Genomic DNA, 19,188 nt, shown 5'->3' with positions numbered 1-19,188 from the left:
CCTCAGCCTTGTCAAGGGAGAAAACCAAGGTGGGAGATCCCAGAGGCATCAAGGATGTTTTCTGTTCCCTTGTCCTGTTAGGACTCCACCCAGAGCAATATTTGCAGCCTACCAGCTTCCTGGACACCTTCAGGATCATCTGGGCTTTAAACATCCATTTTTTTCAGATTTTTCCTCCTCTTACTCTAGCTTTTCCCCTTCTTAGAGAGGTCTGTTTGGCTTTGGTAGGGCAGCCTGACCCTGTCTGTAAGAGGAAAGCCAACAGAAGAGTGGCTACAAGTGGACCCCACAGGAGAGGTCCAAGCAGGGTAAGCACATGTAATACCCCCCTCCAGATATTCTCCAGCTTGCAATTATTTTCAGTGGTTTGTCTTGCTAGTAGCCCCCAAGGGATCTCTCTCTCTTCAATACTTGTCTTGTAAGGTATGAGACCAGACATCTCAAGTGGAGACACAACCTCTTAAGCATTCATATTTAATAACACTTATTCTTTAACACCATTAAAGCGTGCTGGAAAGTGGATTCTCTTTACCAAACAAGGGGGAAGAAGTTTAATCGGGGTAGACTCCAGGAGGATGACCATTAGGCAGAGCTCTGCGCTGTGTCGACATGTGTATGTTACAGCTTCATCTTTAACCTCTGTCCTCATGGAGCCAGCTGGGAGATGAGACTGGAATTAACCTTTCCTTGCTGCAGGACACCCACAGCTATCTGCTTACTGGAAAGTTTTCTTTTTTATTTTTTTTTTTTTTTAATTATAGTGATTTCATGCAGCTGTTGGCATCTTCCTGCTCCTCCTGTTAACACGAGATTTGTAAGGAGGGTCTCTTTTCAGGAAGGCAGCTGTTTTTTCTCATTCCTTCACTTAATTAAGATGTGAGCTTCTACTACAAAAGACGTCAGAAGTCACATTGGTCTCCATGTTGGGGGGTCATCTGAATTAGAGGTCTACAAGGAAAACGAGTGATGCTTAGAACCTGCTCTACAGTCAGGGTTTGCACAGTGCAACCAGCAAACATTTGTTGGATCTGGTAGCAGCTTATTACACACAGAGAGAAGTGTTATTTGACTGTTTATCTGCATTCACAGAGGTGGCTGTGTCATCGGCTTTGGCACTTACCATCCTTGGAGGTAAGCCCCATAAACAAGAGCTGGATTTAACCATCCCTGTAGACACGTGGTCTATATTTGAGCATGAACCTGGAGCAATGGACAATGGACAATAAACCCCAATTCTTTCTCTATTTTAAAATAATGTAAACCCTTCCTATTGTCTTCTTCATTAGTGCCTGTGATCCTGCAGCTCTTCAGAACTTGCTGGACCCCTTAGGACCCCATTTGTAAGAGAACAGTGACAGCAGCAATAAGGAAAGCTACTCCCTCCACGCTGTGTCCCCTTTTGCAGTCAGCTGAAAAAGACAAGCACAGGGTTGCCGCAGAGCCAATGTCTGGACCATATTTTAAACTCAAAATGTACCGTGAACTCAAGGAAAAATTCACCTTGTGTTGCTTACCGGGGCAAGCGGGAGCAGAACATGCTCCATGCCACTGGAGAGTTACGGGTCAGAAACTTTAGATGGTGTACCATGAAAGCTGAGAAAGAGGGAACTGAGGTAGCAGTCCCATGGATGATGTTTCCAGCAAATTCTGATGCACGTTGTTAGTGTTTGCTGTTCATCCTCAGCCACAGGGGCTGTTATATGAGATTCTTGCATTTTGTTTGTGAAGAGTTGAGATTTTCTAGGAAATAAACATTGAAATGAATGTAACATCAGATTCTAATCCCCAGTGATGTCAAAGTTTTACTTATTTTAAATGCTGACTATTCTGAGCAGAAAACACTGGTGAATTTACAACATTCAATAGTTTCAGAACTACCCAGTACTTTTCCCCATTGTCTCCTAATTGTGCTGAGAACAGAGATGGAGGACATGTGGGAAAAGAGGAGAAAAACCTGTTTTTACTTAACTTCTTTGTCATGGCCCACACCCCACCTTGCTTTTGGACATACTTGCATTCCTAGGGCTCTTGTTCATCTGGGGCTTCACTGTCCTTCAGGACATTCACTGCTGGGGTGCATATTTTTCCTGGAGTTGTGGTCCCCCACCAGCAATAGCTAGTCCAGGAGGTGTGTTCCCAGGTGTGAGACAGCCATGGCCCCAGTTCATGTTCCTGTGCTCTTTCCCACGTGCATGTAACTTTTGGAAACAGTTTTGTTGGCCCATTTTAGCTGTACTTTTAGTGACTCTGTTTCTGAAAATTGTTCCTGTCATGAAAAAACAGGTTCGTTTTAGAAACATGGAGCCCATTATTGCATGAAGAAGCACTTGACCACTTTTGAAAAGTGGTCAGTGGGAGATGTGCTTTGAAGCTGAAAACAGACTATGAAGGTCTAGATTTACAGGGAAGCAAACAATGTGCTACACTGAGCAGCTTTTCTCCATAAAGAGCCGGGCAGGAAGGTGATAGGTCTCTGCAGCCAGAACTGCACCTCTCCATTCACTAGTGTTCCATCTCTGTCAGTGGAAAAGGCTTTGCTGAGAAGGGAAGCACATTTCCTTAGGGAACAATCTCAAAGGCTGATTAGATAATGCCTACAGGGAGGTGGGCAAGCTCAGGGTCATGGATTGTAGAGGTCCTTGGGGTGGATCCAGACTGTAAATACCCTGATGACAGAGTCACGGCAGGGAGTCACTCGAAAAACAGATTCCTTGGGGAGCAACATGGAGTGTCAAGGTCAGAACTTCTGTCATGGTCTACTAGGTGCAAAGGCTTGGACTTGTGAGGCTTGCAGGCTGTCCCTGCAACAGCAATTAATGGGGATTTTTCCTTGCAGACCATTTTGCAGGAACCAGACTTGCTGTGCAGGACACTATGGGTCCTGTGGGACTGTTATACCTGACATGTCAGGTGTGCTTCTGCAGGAGCTGGATAATCGTCTAGCAGGGACTTCCTTGGATGGAGGGACAGAGGCCACCTCTAGGACAGTTACTGCCTCTTCTTTGCTCAGTAGAAGTTCATGGCCTTGTTCCTCTCCAGATCCGCAGCCAAACTTCCCAAACTGCCAAAATCAAGGAAGGAGTGCATGTGCCATGTCATCTAGGGGAGAAGTGTGGGAATGATTCGCATCACTTAATAAATGACAGAAAGATCTCTCCTACTAGGCAATGGAGATAATACCCAGTGGAGCTAGGGCAGGACAGATACACTGGTTTCCTTCTGTGCATGACTTCTGGCACCTTCATTTTCTTTAAGGCTGTTACAAGTATGATTATCCACAAAGGATGGTTTGGAAGCTGGGATCATCCCTTTAACACAGGATTTATTCAAGAGGAGATGACTGCAAACTCCTCCAGATCTTCCTTTTTAATGCAATTGGTTTTCAAAAGCTCTCCTCCTCATCACACAGCCTGACGGGGTTAAACACCTCTGAGGAGGCTGGAGGGAGGAATGTTTTTAAACCCATTGATTTATTAAAATCATCTAAAGATAGCCAGCTGCAACAGATAAAACTGCTGCCTTCTGCACTTCAGAAAGGTCCTCCCTGAGCCAGTTCTGCACAGAAAACATTGGCAATAGCTTAGCGACCTCCGGGACATGGTGGTACCTGCCTGACAATTGCTGGCCAAATCCATCCCTGGCCAGCTTTCCAGCTGGGCTGCCTTCTGCCAGCTCTTGCATCTCCCCTGGTTGTAGAGTACATGGAGAAAGGTGTCATGGGGGCAGCGGAGGTAGGCACCGAGCTTGCTGAGAAAACTGCTCCCAAAAGGATTTTAAGCCTTGGTTGATAGCAGCAAGAGGAAGAAACAAAAAAAGGTCCTGGCAAAGTGAGACAGGGATTTTTATTTTTCCCTGCAAGGATTTATTTTGGGTATTTGTGCATGTGTGTGTGTGCACATACACACACTCCTTTGGGGTCTTTACCTGAGATTTGATGATCTGGAAGACAGAAAGGATATTCCTGAAGATTTTTCTGTCCTTCAAATACCTGCTATGGTCAGATGTTAACTGTGCTTTGCTCTTCCCTTCCCAGCTGCTCTCCCCAGACCACCAGATGAGCTCTGGCCAGCACACCGCTACAAAACCTCATCATTCAGGATTAATGTCCAATGCTGGGGGATGAGACAAGAGAGACATCTGAGTTTCTACCCCACAACAGTCCTGCCCGTAACAAATGGTTGCAACAAGGCAGAGTTCAGAGATCTCTGCACTCCAGGCCAAACCAAGGCTCTGCAAGACATGACAGCTTTGATTTGTGCCTGTCCAGGGCCCACCAGAGACAAAAGACAGTGTCAAGAGTAATTACATGAGCGTGGCAGGCAGACCCAGCAGTGCTCTTATCAGCTGGGGGAGGCAGAGCAGATCCGAGGAGCAGAGCAGAGCAGGTACCAGGAACCAGATCTTAAGGTTACATTCCTCACATACGTGGGATTTCCTGCGGTCCCCCCTAAGTTTTCTTTGTAAATTGAAAATCTAAAATCTGTAAGAAAACAAAAAAAGTGTCTTACTGAAAAGAAAGTAATTAATTTCCTGTACTGTATAAATCTATAAAGTAATATAGTATAAAGAAACCCTTAGCCCAAGCTAGAGGGAGTGTATTGTTTAAACCCCAGGAGAAGCAATGTTTAATTTAATCTTACAGGTAGCTATTTTGCAAAGTCTTGGTGGGAGGAAACTCTTCCAATACTACCACTCCAAGAATTTGACACAATATAATTTATATTGCCACTGTACTGAGAGACCTCAGTATGTTGCACACACATGCAGGCACCCACTCACACCCACAGAGAAACCCTCCTGTGAACATGCAATGTAATGACACAAAAAGCAGCGAGAAAAAAGGAGAAGTGGAGTTGGCCAAAGTCTCAGCACAAGTCTGTGATGAGCCAAGAGCAGGACTCCTGGTATCCCATGACCCTGTCCTGGCTGTTCCCTCGGGATCACAGTGCCCTCCTACCTGCTTTTATTTTTACAAGGGTTAGGAGACAAACAGTGTCTACAGGAATGCTGGGGGTTTTTTTAATCTCTTTTCAGTGAGTGTAAGCCTACACAGAAAGCATATACTTGCTCTTGGTGGACTGACTGAATGGCACAACTATGCCAAGACTGCACAACCCCTTCCCAGTGCTAATGCCATCAAAAGGTGTTGCCCTGCAGGGTAAGAGAGGGGACTTTCAGGTACCATTCACTCTCATTTCATCTTCTGATTCGTTCCAAACTTGATGGAGGTTTCAGTGAATAGCAAGAGGTTTCAGTTTGCGTGGACATAAAGCATTGATAACCTCACAGGCAGCCTAAAATGATAATCCAAGCCCCAGGGGCTCTAGTGGTTCAGTGCTGTCTGGCAGCAGTTTAATTTCATTAATTCCCTTGGGGTGTGATCTAGTCTTATCCCAAAGACTAGTGTCTTTTTTCTGTGTTATTCCAATCAGTCATTGATCAGACCTGCCATCTCTCATGCGTGGAGTGATGGTCTTGAAGAACTGACTCCCCTCTTCTCTCCTGCTGTTACTGCACATCTTTTCCTCCAAGAGCCCACCAACCAGACCAAGCAGGCTGGGGTGAGCCATGATTTCCAGCCCATTTGCATGTTATGATGCTGATGACTGAGAAGGGGAGAGACTATAGCACGCCATCAGCTGGTATGCCATCTAACTAAATCCTGGTCTCAGACACCCTCAGGAAAAGATACATTTCTTGGGCACAAGCTGGTCCTGCAGCCTGGGGTCTAGAGACCAGACACTGTCCTCCCCGTTACACAGCCCAGTGACATGCTCTTCAAGCAACTTTCACAGGAATTTCTTGCCAAGATCCGTGCTATGATCCTGCCGACTAATTCTGGTGAGGGTGGGACAGCCTAGTCCACATCAGTCACTCCTCTGGAGAAGAGATACTCAAGGGACTGGGGGTTTATGGCTCAAGGGCATCCACTTAGCTCCGCTAATCCCTTTTCGGTTCAACAGCTGTCCCGTGGCACTTTGCCACCCGTGAGTTTGTTGAGTGTGAAAGTCTCTTGCTTCACAGCTAGCTTTGCAAAATCTACACTATTAGGATTTCAAAAAGTTGTTCCTGGTCCAAGACAAACAGAGAAACCCAAGCAGCCTGTGAGACCAATCTCCTGAAGGGAGAGACTTGAGAGGGCAGATTAGAAAATAAAAGGAGAAAGAAATGTATAAATCCTGGCCAAATTATGACTAAGGCGAAGATAGGATAACGACTTTCATTTCTTTGAAGAACATAAACACCACAATGTGAGAGCAGATACAGTTCAACGAGATGGATGAGGCCGAGCAGAAAAAAACTTTTGCTGCAGGTTAGGAGATTATTTGAGGCCACTGTGGAGGTTATGAATTATTCAGAGGGAGGAGTGGAAGCCCTGTGGCTGTTGTCCATTTAACATGGACAAGCCCTCGTATAGGGAACATGCCTGGATGGTGTGGAGGTGGCAGGCTGACCTGAAATCAGATGGGAGAAGCCAGTGAAAGGAGGGAGTTGTTCCTCTGTTTTTTGTGTGGCTTCTGAGAGCAGGCTTAGTTTGTTTATTACACCCACTTAATCCCGTATCCTGAGCTGCATCACAAGAAGTGTGTCCAGCAGCTCAAGGGAGGGGATTCTCCCCCTCTACTCTGTTCTGGTGAGACCCCACCTGCAGTGTTGTGTCCAGCTCTGGGGGCCCCAATAGAGGAACCTGATGGAGTGGGTCCACAGGAGGCCACAAAAATGATCAGAGGGGTGGAACACCTCTCCCATGAGGTAAAAGTGTTGGGGTTGTTCATCCTAGAGAAGAGAAGGGTCTGGGAAGACCTTATTGTAGTCTTTCAGTACTTAAAGGGGGCTTATAAGAAAGATGGGGACAAACTTTTCAGTAGTGCCTATAGTGGTAGGACAAGGGTCATGGTTGGAAACTGAAAAAGGGTAGATTCAGACTAGATAATGAGGAAGATATTTTTTACAATGAGGGTGGTGAAACACGGGAATGTGTTGCCCAGAGAGGTGGTAGATGTCCCATTCCTGGAAACATTCAAGGCCAGGTGGACAGGGCTGTGAGCAGCCTGATCTAGTTGAACAAGTCCCTGCTCATTGCAGGGGGGGTTGATCTTTAGGATCCCTTCCAACCCAAGCCATTCTACAGTTCTATGATCCTGCGATTCTATGACTTAACCTCTCTGCAAGCACAGCTTGCAGCTTGCATAGCACTGAAATACAAAAACTGTGCCACAGTGCTGAGAGATGACAGAGGGGTACAAAACCCCTTCTGCAAATGAAATATATCTACATCTAAAAGAACCTGATCTCAGATGCCCGAGGTCTCTGAACACGCAGGGTGTAACCAGTGCAGCCAGCCCTGGCAGAGCACCAGTCCCTGCAAAACAGTGATTATGTTACAAAACAATCCCCAAACTTTAATCAGTTCTTAATTAAGAGGTGCCTTAGAACTAAAAGAGCATATTGCATTTAAATCCTTTGGTGCAGTGCACCAAGAAAACATCCTCCTATTTGCAGTCCCTGGAAGCCACATCTTTCCAAGGGGGCAGATATATATTTCTCAAGCAGTACTGAGACCACCATGACAGCACATTCAAATAACATGGTTAAAATAGGGCCACAGAGAGATCTAGTTTTTGCTTTTCAGCCTACCAAATCAAATAAAGTGAACTTGACACAGAAAAAAAAAACCCAGGATTGCCAAGCTCTAAAGAAATTCACCTGGGAGCATTTGTGAAACCTGGCTTCACAGCCGAATCTGTAATCTAAGCTCAGGCATCTGGGAACAGTTTCACTGGTAGAATATTGCAGTGAAAATTGTTTCAGCAAGAAAGTCAATGTAATACTGCAGGAAATAGAAGAATTGGTATTGCTAAGTCTTTCAATTTGATCATGAGTATACGCTTTTGAGGTGAAGTCCCAGCTGCTGTAATAATGCTGTGTCGCGGGATTCCCAGAATTACATTGTAGTTGTGGCACAGTTGATTGCAGAGGAAAACAGCAAAATATGACAGCTTTGCCGTCAGAAGGCAAATAAATGTCTTGGGCATGGTCTCAGCAGTCTCAAAATAGTCAGTGGCAAAACTTAAACTGGGGGTGGAGGAGATGCTGTCCCTGAGGTGGGAAACACTTTCACCCTGAAGTGAAACACTGAGGGGATCAACACCAAAATAACGAAGTGTTATTTCAAACCCTGGCTAGAGGGTTTTTCACCAACCATCAGTCCAGGCATAAAGATTTTCTTGCCAGTTGCCAACCTCTTTAATCTTAGATGAAAACCAGAGTAAATTAACCATGGTGGATGGAGAGAGGATGAAGAACTCCAAGGTGTTTGGGAAGCCAGACCTTCTCTGTGCAATGTTTACCTTCACCTGAGGGCTATTCCTTGTAGGACCACAAAGCAGAGCTATAGGTACCCTTTCAGCAAGGCATGAAGAGAAAGGTGGAGACAAAGTTTATCGAAACAAGATTCGGGGTGACCATAGTAGGGCAAAGTCTGTGGAAAAAGGCAACACAATAAGGGGCATCTCACATGAGCCTGGGGTAGGGACAGAAAAGCAGTAAAAATTTATTCTCACTTCTCACCATCAGATTGCACGGAACAGGGCTTTGCACCTGGAGAGAGCAAGAGCTGGGACCACTTCTGCTGCCAGACAGATCCTGGCAGAACCATACCCTCTCCTAGATGCTGACAGGCTTGTGAATTAGGGCCTGTGTGTTGATGTGAGGCAAAGAAAGCCTAGAATAGATTTTTTCCTCACTGCAAAGGTATTAGCAAATTGTTTCTACTTGCTCGGTCTGGGAAAAGTTGCAGCAACTGCCCTCCCTGAGAGCAGAGCAGTCCTCTGCAGCTTGGGGTAATGCAATGTAATTCAGACAGCGTGGGAAAATCCTCTGAGTTACCCCAGAGAGACGAGAAGTAGATAGCTGGGGGGAGGATGTGGGCCTTCCTTTACAGGAGGTCTTTAAGGGCAGGTTACACAAACATCTGTCAGTGGGGCCATAGGAGAGCTGATCGTGCCTTGCAGGGATGTAATGGACTACATTGACCTTTTCAGGTCCCTTCCCACCCTCTGAGGCTGTGGGCAGAGGGGGGATGGTGGAATAAATCCTTTCTGGCTCCATGGAGGGATGTGAGTGTGTGTGGCTGTACTTGCCTGGGTACAGGCGGCACCAATACAGTGTGGGCTGACACTTGGCTTGGGTGTAGTTCTTTGAGACTCACCAGTGCCTGCAGCCCTGTTCAGCTGCCTTTTGTGCTTGCCCATTTCTTCTTTGCTGCATTAACCGGGAATTTGGATCTGGAGAGGCTGGGCTGACACCTTCACAGAGGGAGAATTGAGGCAAGGAGGTCTTAATCTGAAGACAGGCAACTGGAGACCACTGCAACTTCCCTGGGGGATGTGCTGTCTGCTACCTTCCCATGATGGGCTGGGGATCACTTGTGGCTGCCTTCATCTGAACAGAGAGCCAGAGCAGGACCAGAACAAAATACAGAGCAAGAAATCAGGAAAAGCTTCCTACAGTTTAGGTGCTTCCAGCAAGGCTAAATGACTTGACCAAGGTCATGCACAGGGTCCCTTTGGCAGAGTCACGATGCAAACCCAAGTGACTTGCAGCCAAGGCTAACTTAATTCCTTAACTACAAGATCTTTTTAAAAGGCCCCCCAAATGCTACAGAAGCATTGATCAAAAATTGCCAAGGGTCTTATAACTCCTTGGGACAGCTGGTTGGGATGTGTTACATCTCTAGGAGCATCTGTAGCAACTACAGGAGAAATTTCTGCTGATTTCATGAAACGGAAATTTCCTTTTATTGCAGGGAACGGTGATGGTTGTGAACAGCAACATCTCCTCTATGTGAGCCAGGAGCAGCCCCCACACAGGCTCCATGCAGGGGTTAGCTGAGAATGTCCCCTTGGATGGATGGCATCTGGGCTGTGCATGTGCCCTCACAGGGAAGGAATTCAGGGTGGAGCCCAAGGAAACAATCCCAGCTTCGTAGTGGTGATTAAAATGGCCGTTAGATTGCAGCACCAGATCAGGTCAGATTAAACAATGAGGTCAGATGACGGCAAGGAGCCATCTGTGCATTGCGGAGGGCTGGGATCGCTCCGGGGACAGAGTGTGACCCGACATCTCACAGCCTGTCGCTGTCACCAAGGCCACCGCTTCCTTCTCGCTGCATGAGGTATCACTGCAGCCTCTGGCAACCCCCTCCCACCGTGGATGCAGGAGCTGCTCTGGAAAGAAGCACTCTGTTGAAATCTAATCAGCTTCAGATAGGAAAATACCCCCCGCTGTGGAAGGGGAGGGCCTGTCCCCTGTCCCATTCCCTGTCTCTTCTTCACCTTTCCCCTGTGGGAGTCAGGGATGTGAGGAATGATGGGATGAAGGTGTAGGGGTAGGAATTTCATTGTGGCCAAGGCATTTGGGGGTGGACAGGAGGGGCTTTGCGAGGGTTCATCATCCCATGTTCACAGTGGGAGTGGGAAGCACAAAGAGGTGCAGCAGTGGGAGAAGTTTCTTCTCCAGAAACTCCTGCTGCAGTTCCAGCTGCACTTCTCACCTTTTATTTGCATTATTTCTATGAGATGATCCCTGGAGTCATGAGGACTTTTCATCACCATCCCCCAGCCCTGAGTATGCATCCTGGAAAAAGATGCTTAATTTAAGAAGATACTTGCTATCTCCAGGGCTCTCCCTTGTTCTCCAGCATCACCAGGCTCAGCCCTGGTGGACCGTGGGAAGGTGCTTCAGGGACTGCTCTTTGGTCTGTATCCCCTTCTGCTTCCCTCAGCCTGAATTTATCGCTTGTGTCTATCCATCATCCCTGATTTTTTCAATTTGTTCTCCCTCATTGGTCCATTTTCTGTGCCCCAGGAAGAGCTGCAGGGACTTGACCAAGCCACCTGAACACAACTGTCTGATGCCACTGGAGACATATCCATGTATCTGCAATGTCCACACAGGGCTGGCAGGTGTGACACGACCCATGGGAGACCTGCATCCTTTTGGATAACAGTTGGGTGCCTGGCAGGATCCTGGGCATCTCCGGTGACACTAAGCATATATTTCTAAGAAAGTTAAACATTTAATTTATTTCTAAATTAATTTTGATATTAAACTTATTATTATTATGTTTATTATTTCTTCTTCATTTATTTTCAGGATGATTTTAGACCACCCCAAGAGGAATTGTGGAGAGCGTCAGAGGCTGCAGATGCAGATATCGTACAACTGTCATCTTCCTCCCCCATCTCTCCCATGGTCTAACGTTGATTTCTAAATGTTAGTGACAGTTTAATTCTTCGTGTCTACAGTTGGCAGTTTTCTTCTGTCATTAGTCGTAACGACTTTCAGCTGCTGGCAAGAGCTGATAGAGCAAGGCTGGAGTTTCCCAAGAAGCATCACAGGGGTCCCAATAGATTTGAATTAGCTAAGACAGCAAAAATGCTTCTCTAGACGACAGCCCTGCTTGCAGAAGAAGGGGTGTGGAGGGGATCAGTCAGGACTTCCACTTAGTGACGTCCCCGATTACCTTTGCAGTAACAAAGACTTTCTTTCCTCAAGAAATAACAAATAAACAGAGTTAAACATGAATTGGCCCCTGCCCCGTGGGTCTTTCCCACTTTCTGCAGGGGGAACACACGGCTGTTTGTTACCCAGAGGTCTGTTGCTGTGGGGATTATCAACTTCGAGGTGAACTGGAAAAAGCCGTAATCTCTTTCCTGCCAAACTTTGTGCTTATCTGAAAACCAAAAAGGCCATGTTGGGTTGCTGTTATGTGCGGTTTTTTTCTCTCTTTCAGGACTTTGGTAATTTATGAGTTCACAGAGTTACAGCTTTTTTCTTTCTTCATTTGCCACCTCCTTTGGCATGGAGTGTGAGCCAGATTCTCCTAAAAGGAGGATATGTCTCTTGAGGTCTGTGTAGATTCAAGGTGTCTCTGGGTCTATCAAAATGATATAGAGGTGCTTTTAGATGCTCCCAAAAGCAGTACAGCTCTAGGAGCCTTCTCCTTCCAGACTGCATCTGGCCAAGGTACCAGTATGGGGAAAAGAAGGATGTTGGCTATAGAAGAAGAAAAATTAACAACTCCTCTCCTTTGGTGTCAGGAGATGAGGTGCAAGGGAAACCTTGGCTTGCTTGAAATAAAACCATGGAAATGTTTGAGTCTCCATCCTTCAGCATGCGCAGGCATGAGAAGGCAAAGTTGGGAATGGCTCCAGTCCACCAGAGAACATAAACAGGCCCTTCCTGACCCTGTCCCACCATGCCAACATCAGCAGCATCCTTCAGCTATCCCTTCCCAGGTGGTGAGAGGTGTCCAGGGAATGCCCATGCCACCTGTGTCCTGTAGCCTCCTGATGAAACTGCCTCCTTGCAGGTATCACCCCACTTCCATAGTGCAGGAATCATGATGGAGTTTGGCTGGAGGTTAACCCATCCCTGATAGCAATTCCCCAGGCACCAGAGGTATGGAGAACACGACACAAGACCATGTTTGCCCTCATTGCTGTTCCCTCACTGCCCTGATAACCTTGCAAAATACACTCTTTCTTTTTCCTCTGTCTCTTAGCTTTTGACACATTGCCTATAAATACAACTTTATGGCCATTTTACAGGCTCTTTCTTGCTCCAGTGCTTGGATGCTTAGGGGTTGAAAGCCTGAGCTTAATATGCTGCAGATTCTCTCCCCTGTATCGAAACAGGTTTGTCCTCTGTTTGTTGATCAAACGCTAAACTTTTGCTCTGTCTTAGCCCATATTTCTCTGAACGCTCATGTTTATTTAGCTTTTCTTCACTTTTGAGTGAAGCAGTGCCTTAGCCTACGATTCTCTGAACATGCACGTTTATTTAGTTTTTCTTCACTTCTGAGTGAAGCAGTGCTTTGCCTGGTGAGCGTGACACCGTGATTAATTGCGCTAGGCAGAAATGTGAACTGAGCTGATCTCGACTGCTGGGAACTACCCGCTGGAAGAACAAGAGCATGAAAGCATCTCGCTCTGGCCAGCAGGCACCATAGGATGTGGTTTAGAAGCGTCTTTCATCATAAAATACAAAGGCACTCCGAGGGGATGCGCTCTGCTTGCTGCTGCAAGGTAACCCCTTTACATGGAGGACAGCTTTTGACCAGCATCAGCCAAAGTCATCCTCTTGTGCAAGGGATTTATTGCTCATGTGAGAGCATCTTCAGGGTGCTACATGTGTATATGTAGTATCCATATTGACTGCAAAGCTTTCTAGACAGTCATGTCAGACTGTTGTGGTTTAACCCCAGGCAGCAGTTAAGCACCACGCAGCCGCTTGCTCACTCCTCTTCGCTCCCAGTGGGATGGGGAGGGGGGTTGGAAAGAAAAGCAAAACTCACAAGTTGAGATAAGAACAGTTTAATAACAAAAATAAAATAAAATACAAAAACAACAATAATAACAAAATACAATAATAATCATAATTGTAATGAAAAGGAAGATAACGGAAAGAGAGAGAAATAAAATCCAAGAAAAGGCAAGCGATACGCAATGCAATTGTTCATTGACCAATGTCTGAGCAACGATCCGCCCCTCCTGGCTGACTCTCCCCAGTTTATATCCTGAGCATGATGTCCTACAGTACAGAATATCCCTTTGGCTAGTTCAGGTCAGCTGTCCCGGCTGTGCTCCCTCCCATATTCTTGTACACCTGCTGGCTGTCAGAGCATGGGAAACTGAAAAATCCTTAACTTAGGATAAGCGCTACTTAGCAACAACTAAAACATCAGTGTGCTATCAACATTATTGTCACACGAAATCCAAAACACAGCACTGTACCAGCTACTAGGAAGAAAGTTAACTCTATCCCAGCTGAAACCAGGACACAGACAAAGCATGAAGGAAGGGAAATGGCTGGAGAGAAGTGGATTGAATTTGTTTAAGATCATTGTTCAGAGCTGGAAAAAGAAAACAGCTGGATGCCAATCCACTCTGGTCATGCCCTCTGCTTTCCAAGGCATCACATCTCAGCAGTTGCTCTATACCCAGCTCTCCCTGCCTCCCCTTTACATACATCTTATAAGCACTGAATGCAGGAAAAAAACCCTGGTGAAGCAGGAGCAGCTCAGACTTTTCAGATCACCATGAGTTGAGAGGAAGGTCTAATGCACAGGGCAGCTTGGTTTGAACTTGCTGGTGTCTTGTCCAACTCAACTCTGCTTCTTCAAAGCACCTGGTACTGCAGAGGCTTTGAGACACCTTTCATCAAGGCCCTCATGCTGCTTGACATCCCTCCATAAAGAACATTAACCTCTGAGCAAGTTTTAGGTTATTTTGTCCCCTAAATCAAAAAAGTAGCACAGAGAGCTGCTATGGAGAACTCCTGCGTCCTCTGTCAGAGAATACTTCTGCACTGACTCTCAGAGCACTACAAGAAATTTCCCATCATGACACTGTAGGCTGAAAACAGTCCTCAGTGGTGTCTCAGACTTGAAAGGACAGCAGAAAAAAAGGGCAAAAGATTAAAGAAGACATCTAGAAGCTGCTCTGCTGGGCAGGTCAATGAACTGTCCTCTATGTCCTTCATGCTGGTGATACAGTAACCCATGACTTCGCTTTTTTCCCCTATGACTCTAAATTTACCTGCTCGCTGAAGGGGTAGATCCATCCCAACTTGCATAACCTAGTCAAGTTGATGCAGCATCTGTGAACACAGCTAGGTCTTCAGAAAAGAGAAACAGCCAAGCCTTTTGAAATGCTTGCTGTGTCCAGAAATCCCCCAGGTATTTCCTCTGGTGTCTCTCCACCACTGCATATATTCAGCTTTTGTATTGCATTGAAATTTTCCTTTTTCTTCTCAGAGAAAAATCATTATGGTCATATTATCAGACTGATTTTCTATAGGATCAATAGCAGTGCTTCTAGACAGAACTTAATACACACCTGTTGTTTGTTTGCAGGAGAGCTCATATAATATAACTGGACATTTCCCAGACTAAAAGGAGGCTCCCATCAGGAGACATCTACTTCCATAACACAGAGACAAAGGTGCAGCGCTTATCTCGGGCTGATAAACGACTTCCCACACAGATAAAGGGTAAGTAAGGTGAAAGCCGGGTTGTCATCTCTCTCATTTGAGTGCACAGAGTGGATGAAAGGAAATGCCAACAATCAACCCTCCATCACTCAGACTTCTATCCTGGAGATCTCTCCATGTTGCGACCTCCTCTGGTTTTAACCTGGTTGAGCCCTGACGACAGCAGGTAGAAGAGACTTTCACAGCTATTCTCTCAGTCTGCACAAACCATTCCTGGGGTGGCCTGCTGCTAATCTGCTTTCAGCCCATGCATTATTTTCTCTCAGTGTGGTGCCAGGTTGAGATGATGAATCTCTCTGCAACAAACTGCCAATTCTTCTTTTGCATGTTTATCCGTCTGTGGCAGTTGCCTGATGATTTCTTTCTTATTTGGATGGATCAGCACCACAATAAAGCACACAGCAGTTATCTTTGGGTTTGCAGCAACTGGATGCACCCCCTTTCCCCCTCCTTCTTGCCAACGAATTAAAACCACACCATCTTCTGATCCACAAATTGCTCTGTCAGATATAACGATTTTTATTCCAGCTCTTAATTTGCTTAACATGTAAAGGCTGGTGCCAGATTCACTACTGCTCTGATACTTAGCCGATTGCTCATGCTCAAGCAAAATGAGTGTAAATTGATAATCTTCCTGATTAACTTACTGGGACAGTCTACAGATCTGAGGCACTGGGGAATCAGGCTCAAGGCTTGATTTTCTGCACAAATTCAGCTCTTACATGCTGTCAGATGACACGGCCAGGACCATGACAGTTCATCAGGTTGGGCTCTGGTCTTTTTGACAAATCTGCTATGTACAGGTTGTGGCAAGCATGGGAGGATGCTGCACGTTTTGGTAGACTAAGGCTCAGTTCATGGGAATAAACCCATTCTCTCTGGAGAGGTGAAGGAAGATTTCTTCCAGAGGCTAATCATATACACGGAGCTTAAGCATAACACTTCATCAAATTCTTTAAAGGCACCCCAGGGAGAAATTTGGGACCAGTCTTTAAGAAGCATTCATAGAAACAAGTTTACTTAATGGTATTCACTGCTATTCCTTCTCTCTCCAGAGATTTTGACTGCAAGGCTGGCATCCTCACTCAGGGCTGCCAGCTTGGACACATCAGGGCTGTAGCAGTGTTACGACCACTGAAGGAAACCACTCTGTCTCTTTCTGCTGATCTCTGCTCCAGGAAGGCAGGTCTTTTACCTACGCTGGGATATGAGTGCACAAAGCAAGGGTCCAGGGAACAGCAGAAAAGGACACTAGCCAGGGCAAATGTTTAACCCATCTGTGTAATTCAGCTCCTTCAGCGAGATGTTCTCTCCCCATCCAGCGGTGACGCCATCAAACAGCAGCTGATAAATCTGCTGCAACCTCCAGGTAGCAAAATCCTTTTATTGATCCTCTGTAAGTGGTGGCTCTTGGTGTTAAGAGCCAGAAGAATCTGGTTTGTCCCTGTTGGAGATGACTTGCTAAGGACCACAGCATCACACACACCACTACGCAGCAGTCATAACATTAATTATGTTTGTATTAGCCAGACACTTTCAGCGTTCAAAATTTGAGGTGTGGGAATACTGTTAACACTGACCTTAAGCAATATTTCTACAGCTCCAGGCATCCTTTTTGGAAGACCTATGATGACATTTTTTATAATGGAGCCATATTTGTAGATCTCTTGTTGAAAATCAGCCAGCAGTCAGTATCACTAGAGCAGTATTATCACTAAGGGACTTCAAACAAACCAAAGAGCCTTTTATCCTGGATTTGAGAGGTTGAAGTGGGATTTTTAACATGGGAAGGTGGAAGAGGCTGCCCTCGCGTGGTAGTTTTAATGAAACATCCCTTTCTAACATCTGGCTTTCCCAAGTTTAGGGGATTTCCAGGGAAGGATAAACTCGGGGGGGGTGTGTGTGTGTGTGTGTATTCCCTGGGTCACATTTGCATTCAGACCAGAGGCACTGGGGATTGAAGTGAGGAGTGAAAGGATATCCTTTTCCCAAGCTTCACACAGTTGCTCTCTAGGAAAGAAACACATCTACAAGTTAGTGTTAGTCAAATAAAAAAACCAAACCACAAACCACAAAACAAAACATTGGAGGAGTTTCACAAAGCAAAGCAAATTCAGGTCTCAGTAGGTGCCTGTGATGGAGAAACTCATGCAGGTCACAGGTGCCACCTCGTGTTCCCAAAGATATTGAACCTTCTGTGCAACCTCTGCTTTTGCTGTCATCCTTTATGTCCTGTACAAGGTGTCCAGCCTGGCTCAGGTTTGTCAGCAGGCAGTCATAGGAACTGTCAGAGTTCTGGTACCATTTTGTCCTCCATCCCTGGAATGACTGTCCAGCTGTAAACTTGTTTTCAGGAGTTATTATTTCTCCCTGCATCCCCTAAGACATGTTAAATCACATTTCCATCCATTCCAATAACAGGTGCAACATGGAGCAGGGCTGCGTGAAGGCATTGCCTTCCTCTGCCCTCTAATTCTGTCAGTGCCTGTGCCCTCTGCATTTGATCCCATCTGGGTGGGTGGTGAGGGAGGACTCCCCATGGTGCTGATGGAGTTTGCTGGTGTTAGCTTCTCCCCACTTGCATTGCTGAGGGCAGACTGTTCTCCTGAGAACAGACATGGGAATAACCTCCAAAAATGCTCCAACAGAGCCTTGGTTTGGAGAAAGCTCACCTGTGATTCCTCCTCTGCAGAAGCCCAGGCCGGAAAGAGAGATGAGAGCTGGGTTGGTCCCAAATGGACTATCCAGGTGGCTGCAATGTTGGCTCTTAGGCACCTTTAGCTGCCTGCATTTCTGATATCACCTCCTTGGGAGCATGACCAAGAAGTCTGGAAAGCAGAGAAGCCAGGCCAGATTACCTCTCCACATCGACAGTGACCGTCTCCCCACCCTCCTCCAGTGATAGACAACTGGCCACCACAAGTACTGCTGACAACGTGACTCAGAAGCTCTCTCTGCACCAAGATGCTCGTGGCATCCCCAGGAAGCACTTTGACAGCTTTCTTACCAAGGTGGAGCAGCTTTTGTTCCCCTCCTTAGCAGACCCCTCCTGCCACGCTTTCCCTGGGGACATCTGCTTTAAGTTTTCTCCCTTCACCTCCCACTGTGAGATCTCCAGAACAGCAGTTAATTACCACAGGTGGTGTTGTCAGTGGAGCTGTTGGTACCAGGGACATGGTTGCAGGCAAACTGATGGCAGCCATTTCTGCCTATAACCCATAGTTCCTTGCGTGCTGATACATCGCTCTCTTCATGGTGATAGTCCCAGATTGAGAAACTGTAAGGAGGAATCTCAGCTACTTTTTACTCAGCAAAATACCTGCTTTCCTTTGCAGTGATGCTTGGTGGAGAGGTAGACAGGATGAACAGAGAACACAACTAAATGCATGGACCCCCTCCGACGGTTGCACCGACTAGGTTGCTGTTAGCTCATAGCAGGAATCTTCTGTGGCTGAACTAGCTGAGGTCTATGTAGGAGGAAGAAACATCAGTTCTGCTCTGTAGAAATGTGGAATCAACCTGGGCATGAACCTCTATCTGTTGCATACCTGGAGAAGGCGAAGGTGTGAGAGTCGTTAGAAATGACAGACATTCAGAAGCAGATCCTTCTGTTCTTCCTGAGACACCTCTCTTGGAACAAGGAGAGCTGTGCCCTACAGTCACCTTGCTTGAACTACAAAGAAAGGCTGAAGTGCAACACAGTTGTCCTTACATTGGTGCTTTTGAGATGCCATAAAGTGTCTTTTTTTTTAATCTCCAGCTTACATTTCAGAAGCATGCAAGTTTCCTGTAGGTTCTGTGTTACATCCACTAGACTCAAGGAAAAGTTTTGGACATGCTAATGCATCTCAAATGATACCAGAGATTTGATTTGATTGCCTAAACAATGTTTAGAGCCTGTGGTTGAGATACAGCTCACAAATGATGGACATGGTGTCTCCATGTAACCTAATCTCCCATTATGGCCAGCGGAGGTCCAGTCAATGCAGGTGGTGGGAATGGGGAGGACTGAGCTCACCATTAACACCTACATTTGATCAGCTGAGTCTCTCTTGACCCTGCTGAGTTATTGATTTTCAGAGGTTGTAATGGGAACTCAGTTACCAACTCATGTGGAGATTCCTCTGAGCA

The sequence above is a fragment of the Strix uralensis genome, chromosome 5, assembly GCF_047716275.1.
Source record: "Strix uralensis isolate ZFMK-TIS-50842 chromosome 5, bStrUra1, whole genome shotgun sequence".
Lineage (NCBI taxonomy): Eukaryota > Metazoa > Chordata > Aves > Strigiformes > Strigidae > Strix > Strix uralensis.
Note: the sequence above shows the minus strand (reverse complement) of the source record.